This window comes from Alligator sinensis, unplaced genomic scaffold (assembly GCF_000455745.1).
Source record: "Alligator sinensis unplaced genomic scaffold, ASM45574v1 scaffold524_1, whole genome shotgun sequence".
Lineage (NCBI taxonomy): Eukaryota > Metazoa > Chordata > Crocodylia > Alligatoridae > Alligator > Alligator sinensis.
Genome location: NW_005842747.1, coordinates 170422 through 178148, shown reverse-complemented (window position 1 = coordinate 178148; position 7727 = coordinate 170422). Strand labels below are relative to the sequence as shown.

At 53.5% G+C, this 7727-nt stretch overlaps 1 pseudogene; it reads right to left on the bottom strand.

Moving 5' to 3' along the window:
- Positions 1-7468, bottom strand: part of LOC102368814 — a 25980-nt pseudogene extending 18512 nt beyond the window's left edge.
- Between the last annotated feature and the right edge of the window lie 259 nt (positions 7469-7727).

The window sequence follows — 7727 nt, the reverse complement described above, 5'->3', positions numbered from 1 at the left end:
TCTTCTCCCCCTGGCCAGGGTAGCTCCACACCCCTGCCCAGACACCATGACACTGGTCTGTCAGCACGGGGGAAAGGGCTCTGCCCAGCACTCACAATGTGAGAAGCAAATAATAGGATCATAGGGAAGTCAGGCTGGCAGGGCTCTCAGGGGGACATGTCCAGGAACATCTGTGGCTAACCCGTCCCAGCCAACCTGCTCTTGAAAACTGCCAAGGATGGAGACCCCACGGCTGCTCTAAGCAGCCTGCTCCAGGGCTGGGCCACCCTCCAACTCAGGAAGTTCCTCCTCATCTCCAGCCTCAACTTCCCCAGCTGCAGCTTAAGGCCACCGCTCCTCGTCCTGTCCCCTACGGCCAGAGAAAAGCCCATCTCTGTCCTCTGTCATCGCCCTTCAGAAATTTGCAGACATTTATCACATCCCCCCTCGGTCTTCTCTTCTCTAGACTGAACAACCCTAGCCCTTTCAGCCTTCCCGGCAGCGTGGGCAGTCTGTGGGAAAACACAGCAGGACAGCACCGAGTGCTGGGGCAGGGTGGGGGGAGTGTGGGAAAAGGGCAAGGACGCTAACCAGCAGCCTCGCTCAGCCCTGTCATTTCGGGTGGCAGATTTATTGGCATCCTCTACCGGGAGGAGGAGAAGGAAAGTGCTGTGAGGTTCCCAGTCTGGCTCCTCAAGGAAATGGGGGGGGGAACCAGACTCAAGCTGAGAGATCCCCCACCCCTCTGATTGCTCCAGGCATCAGGGGTTTTTAAGCCCCTCTCAGAGGTGCTGGCTGCTGCCCAGGCTGGGGATGGGGACTGGGCTGTGCCAATGCTCCTGCCGGGACTCAAACCCAGAGGCCCCTGGCTACAGGGTCTTGCCATATTTGCCCCAATGCCATATTTGAGGTCAGGAAGGGATTTTACCCCCTGGTCAGACCAGTGCAGGCTGGGGGCAGGGGGTTTGCCCTCCTCTGTAGCAGGTGGCACGGCAGAGCGGCCAGCTTGGGATGCTTGGCAGAGCAGATCTGGCCCCACCAGGCTCCGTTCGAGGCTCTTAGCTGACCCCTGCCTACACCAGGGCCAACACCGTCCCCACTGAGGTTCTGTCCATGCATCAGTCATCTGCAGGTCCGCACAGATACCGGATATGCCAGAACGAAGCCCTTGTCCAGACGGGGACTACAGACACCTCCAGGGCAGGGTGCACTTCAAGCTCCATCAGCTCACAGGACAGGCCAGGCAGTGACACTGGAACGAAGGAGCCAGCTGCCTTGGGCTGGGATCCAGGCACTGCCTCTGCAAACGCTGCCGTGACTAGGAGCAGACAGACCTCTGGGTGCAGGGAGGCACAAGGCCGCGCTCATTTATCATTTATCTTTGTCACTCACCTAAGCACGGGCTCCTGGGGCTCTCCCACACCGCGGAGCACTGCTGGGGACTGGCCCAGGGATCGTGGCGCTGCTTCTCTGATCCGCTCCTGTCCCCAAGGTCTCCTGCAGAGAAAACAAACCAGAGGCTCTTTTCCAGAAAGGGGAATGCCTCCCCTCCGCCCCCCGTGGGACCTGACGGAGGGAGCTCCCCGTCCCTCCCGCAAGTGATGTCACACCAGGGCGCACAGCAGGACAGGATGGGCATCCTGCTACGGGCCATGAGCAGTCCCCAGAAGAGCCCAGCAGGACTGCACGAAGGGTGGAGCGTGTGTTAGCTTTGCAAGGACCCTGGCTAGCAGCCCCACTCCACCCTGCAAGGGGAGGCTGAACATAGCAGCTCCAAGCATGCAGGGACATTGCAACCAGGGGAGATGGAAGATGGGCACCAAGTGGGGCAATTTTATGCATTTCATCACAATAACCAGGGTCTGCAGGGAACCTGAAACCTCAGGGGAAAGACCTGGTGCTGGAAGGGAGGCAGGCAGGCCTGCTGGGAAAAACAACCCCATCACAGGAAGTAGGGGAAAGAAGGGGAGCTGGGGAGCATGACCAGCCTCCAGCTCTTCACGAGCATTGGCACTGCTGCTACTCACCCGGTGCAGGGCTGCCTGGGCTCTCCCACACCACAGGGCTCTGCGGGGTGCAGACCCACGGCTCTTCCCCCCGCTCCATCCGGTAGAGGATGTCAGGCTTCGGGCCTGCATAGCCTGTTAGTGGGGGGAGACAAGGAGACATTGAGGCTGGTCACTGCACAAGTCACTCAGCCATGGTGGCAATCGGTCCTTCAGCCTCTTCAGCACAGCCTCTAGCTCTCCAAGAGATGTGCTGCAGATTAGGGTTAGCGTTAGGGTTAGGGAGTGACTGAGAGCATAGATGCAAACCAGCCAGCCGCTCTGGGAAAGAAACCACACATGCAATACCACCGCACAAGGACACCCAGTGCAGAAACGAGCTACAAGCAGCAACGGTGCCGTGCAAGGTGCGGGGACCACAGGGAAGAAAGCTGTGATAAGGACATGGTGCAAAAAGCACAGAGCACCTTCAGATGAGGACGACTGGACTACGCCTGAGGAGACGAAGTCTGCAGGAAATCTTTAATAAAAATCAATAAAACAGAGAAACATGGCCAGCTGGGAACAAAGGAAGCCCCTGTAAAAAATAACCATGGAAACAGAGGTGAGAAGAGCTGGAAAGCATCAGCATGCCCACGCTGGCCTCCATCAGTCTCTCAACACCCTTGGGCACAAAGGGAATTAGCTAACGCTGTAAAGCACGGAGGCTGGAGAACCGTGTTACAATAAGTAAGCCAAGGACTCTTTGCAGCAGGAAACCAGGCTTCCCTGGAGCAACTGTTTCAAAGACGCCAGCCTAGAAGTCACCGATTTTTGCGGTCAAGGGGACTGCCAGCTGCCCAGACAAAAAAGGAGGCCTCTGTTTTGAACTGGCTCATCGGCTAAAGCTTTATTTTACTCTTTACATTTACTTTACGCTCATCGGCTAAAGCTTTTGCCGCTATTCAAACCTTTAGGGAGAGAGGCAGAAGAGGCAAGAGGGGATTTGGGCTATTTTCAAAACCATGACCTTCATGGTGTATTGCAAGTTTAATGCAGGTCACAGATATCAGCGCCAAAAGGGACTGCTTTTAGCTCATCTCGTCTGACACCCTGCGGGATAAAGGCCAGAGAATTTCATCTCATTTCACCAGTGCCAAGGCCGATAACCTGAACTTGCCCAAGACACCTTCCAGACAGGCGAAGACATCAGAAAAAGGAGAATCCCCCACTGCCGCCCTTGGGAGTTTGTCTCCAAAATGCGCACCTTGTTCCTCATTCGAATGTGCCCGACTCCAGCTTCCAGCCAGTTTCCTGGTTTGCACTTCGCCGACAGAAGCAGAGGCTCCCCCGGTACGAGCCTGTGCTCCCCATGCTAGTGCCCACATAGTGCAAATCTAACCATCCCTTGGTTTTTTCAGGGGGCTGGACAAATGTGCTGAGCCACAGGGCATTTTTTTCCCAGCCTCTGAATATTTTCTCTAGCTCTTTTCAATGCCTTCTGCACTTTCTCTGTCATTTTTCATAAAAAGCGGACAACAGACACGGGTGCGGCACGTTCCAATATCGGTCTCACCGAGGCCGTATCTCCTCCGATTCACGTCCCCGCTGTTTATACCTCCAAGGATCACAGCAGCCGCCCCAACACTCACGCACCGCTACAGCAGCACAGTAGACTCGCGTTCAGTCATGCAGCTGCTGCAATCACTACGTCTCTTCCGTGCCATCTGCTTGCCAGGCCAGTCTGTGGGTTTGGCACCGTCTCCTTTGTTCCTCGGTGTCGGGCCCTGTATCCTGCTGTGTTAAGATGCCTTTTGTTCGAATGGATCCTGCTTACCAAGTGATTGCTTTGTTTCTCTGCCCTTTACCCCCTGCCACCCTCCACAAATGGTATCTACAGCCTGGTGGCTGAGGAGCATGTCAAATAACACCAGCCCCTGCAGAATCCTATTCGAAATACCAAGCCGGTCCTTTGCCTGTCTAGTGTGTGTTGATTGATACTGCATAGGGCTAATTTTTAAATCAGAGTTGCAATGCAGACAGATTTCTGCAAGGCATTTGATTTATATCTATGCAGTCACCTTTAGCGGGCAAGCCTGTAACCTCACCAAAAAAATGAGAGCAAGTTTGCTTTTACGAGCCCTGTTTTCCCTAAACCAAGTTGACCAACATTATCCTTTGCCTATTAAGTCTCATTATCAGCCTTCCCATGGTGTTGCCTGGGGTGGATGCCGAGATAACTGATCTATAGTGACCTAAATCATCTTGCCTGGAGTATCACCGCATCTCCACAGCGCTCCACAATATAGTAAAAACGAGTTACCAGCGGTGCAGGGATTCCCTCACCCAGCCTTTTCAGGAGTGCTCGCCCTCCGGGTCTGCCAGTCTAAAAACCAAAAAGACTGTATCCCTGCTAGTTTAATTACCAACAGGCTGGAAGGACCATCGCCAGCCTCACCTGATACAAATGCATGGTCCAGCTCCTTTCCAAACGCAGAACAGAAAAAGCTCTTTAGCACTTGTGCCTTTTCTGTATGATTATCTCCAATCGCATCATCCCCATGTAGGAACAGGGCTATGGGATTTCACTTGATCCTAATGTACTTAAAACCCTCTTATTGTCCTGTCAACCATGGATTCCCCACACAGGTTATTTCTTCACGCATCAATTTTCCATCTTCCATAACTTCTACGCAGGGGTGTCGGCACTCCTTTCCATTTCTCCTCCAGAAAAAAACCCGAGATCTGCTGCTGGCTTGCAATCTACTCCCCTCCCGGTGCCATTTGTCACGCTCTCCTATTGTTCCTTCTAATTGCGGCTTCCTGTCCTCTGTTAATCAGGATGGGCCTGTAGCCAACAGGTCTCCCCTTTCTCGCCTCTGGATTTCGCAGCTTGTGAGTGCCAGCAGGTCCTCCCTGATGCCGCGCTGGGCATCTTTACCCATCTGTGGGGTAGTCAGTTGGAAAGCTTGCAGAAGAAGCTGCTCCCTGGACATGTCCCACAGCTCTCTCGACATCCTCCTTGAAGTTCCCCATCTGCTGCGATGCCTGGATGATGGTTAAGCCAAGTGCATGCTGGGCCTAATCCCTCGGCCATAAAAGGACAGACGTCCCACATGAAGACTATGGTGACGCCTTGCTCGCTCCCTTAGCAAAGAGCAGCCGTGCCCACCAGTCCACAGGTTCTGGGCAAGGTAATGCCTCCCTGTTTTATCATCTATTGCACACATGTAAGGCCACAGTGCTGTAGGAGTTTTGGCCATGCTAAGCCATAGTTACACTAAGCTATAGTCAAGCTAAGGCACTGCAAAGGACCTTGAGAGTAGCAAGCTCCACTGACTGCTGGATGACCGGATAAAAGCTGCATCAAGTGAAAACGCTGCTTCACAGCAAGACACAGGAGCTGAACAACTTGAGGAGTGAAAAGTGAGAACTTGCTGGGGGAAGTCGAGACAAGGAGAGAGGAGCTGTACTCAGCAGGTGACCTGGAGAAGCCCCAAATCAACAGGGAGTGAGCTCTCAACACCTGAACGTGGCAGGCGGGAGCTGCGGTGGGCAAGGGATGAGCTGCAAGTGGCCGTACTTGGCAAGGTGATGGGTCAAGAGAGACGTCATTGCAGAGATGAGCACTGGCATGGGGTGGGGGCATCTAGGTTATCAACACAGGCAGCGCGAGACTCGCCCTTTGTAGTGACTTAGGGGGTGTCGGATGCACATAACGCACCGCTTACCACTGTCTGCGCAGTTTCGCTGAGCTGGGCTGACTGCTGTACAGACAGGCGAGCTACTGTCCTACGAGACAGTCAACCTCTCTGAGCTTTCACCACCGGACACGAATATGAGTCGTTCTTTCTGTATCGCACCTGAGCTTTTTTGCAGGTCCCACCAAAACATTTGCCGAGCGGTGATGTGCCAAGAGATTAACCGAACGCTGCATACAAAGCTCTTTGCCTTCCTCGAGGGGGGAAAAAATTGCATCTGCTTCTGGCTCCAGCTATCAGAAAGATGGTTACCAACTGGAAGAAGTTTAGAGAAGAGAAACAAAAATGACCGAGGCATGGTTTGAACGACAATCAGAAGAGCACAACATGAAGAGTGCGTGGTGGGAATGGCTGAGAGAAGGGTCTGCTCGTACCCAAGAGGCCAGACACCAAGGAAAGCAACACAGGACAAAGCGCCATGTCTAACACGTTGGTTTTTGAAGTGAGCAGGGAGGCCATCTCTACCTGACCCCAACTGAACCCCCAGCTCTTGGCTACATGGATGGCCAAATCTTTTGCCAAGTCCAGGACCTGGCCCAAGCAGTAGGAGAATTCTTAGCTATTTTTCTGGATTTTGGCGTCTTCCATTTTGGACAAAGAATGTCTTTCATGCAAAAGCCTGGCTAACTTTATCCCAACTACAGAGCTAGTCCAATAAAACAGCTCACCCTAAGAAAAAGTCTTTCCTCTCGCATAATTTCTGCACTATCACGGCTACAGCATCACTCTTACACAACCATAGCTATTGTCAGACACAACTCTGCCCTCGCCCTGTCTACAGTCGCACAAATAACCCCTGACAATTTTATTAGCAGTGACTTGAAGAATGAAGAACCCCCAGCACAGATTTGGTGACAAACTACTTTGTGTTTCTATGTCCTTAAAAACACACTCAATTACTGCACGCTCCTGTGGACCTTTCCTTTGCCTGGGCACCTCTCAGATTGTACAACGATATAAGGTCCTTTCAGCTTCACGTCTGGCTCCCTTTTCTCCCGGTCTGCTTCACATCAAGGCACTGCTACCTTTACCGTGGGGTTGCAGCATTGGGTGCAAACGTTAAGGGAAGGTGGCATAATGGCAGACCCTAGAGTCAGGGGAGCTGAGTTTTCTTCCCTGCTCTTTTGCTGACTATTTGCACAACCTGGGGAAAGTCATTCAGGAGGGTTATTTTCAGAAGTACCCATCTATTCTGGGAACTGGCCCAGAGACCCAGAGTCTGGTTCTCAAAACTGCCAAACGGTGCTGGGGTTGCAGATGCTCAGACCAGTAACCTCCTCACTCCTATTTCCTAAGGGCTCATTGCAAACACTTTACTGGCTTTAGCTCTGTCCCTGCCTTTGCTGGGGATAGCGGTTTATCGATGGACTGCAACCCACCAAGAGATACACCTGGGCAAATAATTAGCAGAGGCCTGAGCAAGAGAAAAAAAGGGCTCCTTACCCAGAGAAAGCAGCGTGCCGTAGTTCTCCATCATCACTTCCCGGTAGAGCGCCTTCTGCCAGTCCACAAACACGTCCCACTCCTCCCGGAAGAAGTAGACGGCCACGTCCTCAAAGGTCACCGGCACCTGCAAGCACAAGCAGTCAGCACCCTCTGTCCAGTCCCAACAAAGGAACAGCTTTTGCTGGGGGAAATTCCCCCTCCCTCCCATGCAAAGAAGCCCAAGTCCTAGGCACCACTGAAGTCTCAGCTAAACCCGGGCTGGCGGTGTGATGCACAGTGATTCTCAGCAGACTTGCACATCTCAATGGCATCAGCTCAGCACCAAATGCAGACTGCAGCCAGCAAGCTCTGGACTGCTTGGGCCAAGACAGAGCCACAGGGGGAAACGGCCCCAGCAGTTGCCTGAAGGGGAGAAGACCCTGGGGCAGGCACAGCACAGGGCTGCTGTATGCCCCTTGCACTGCTCCTCCGCCATGCCCTGGGGTAAGGGTAGGGTCTCCGGCCCACCCCGCCACGGAGACTCTGGGCCTGCAGGAGACTCCTAGTCCAGGGGTAT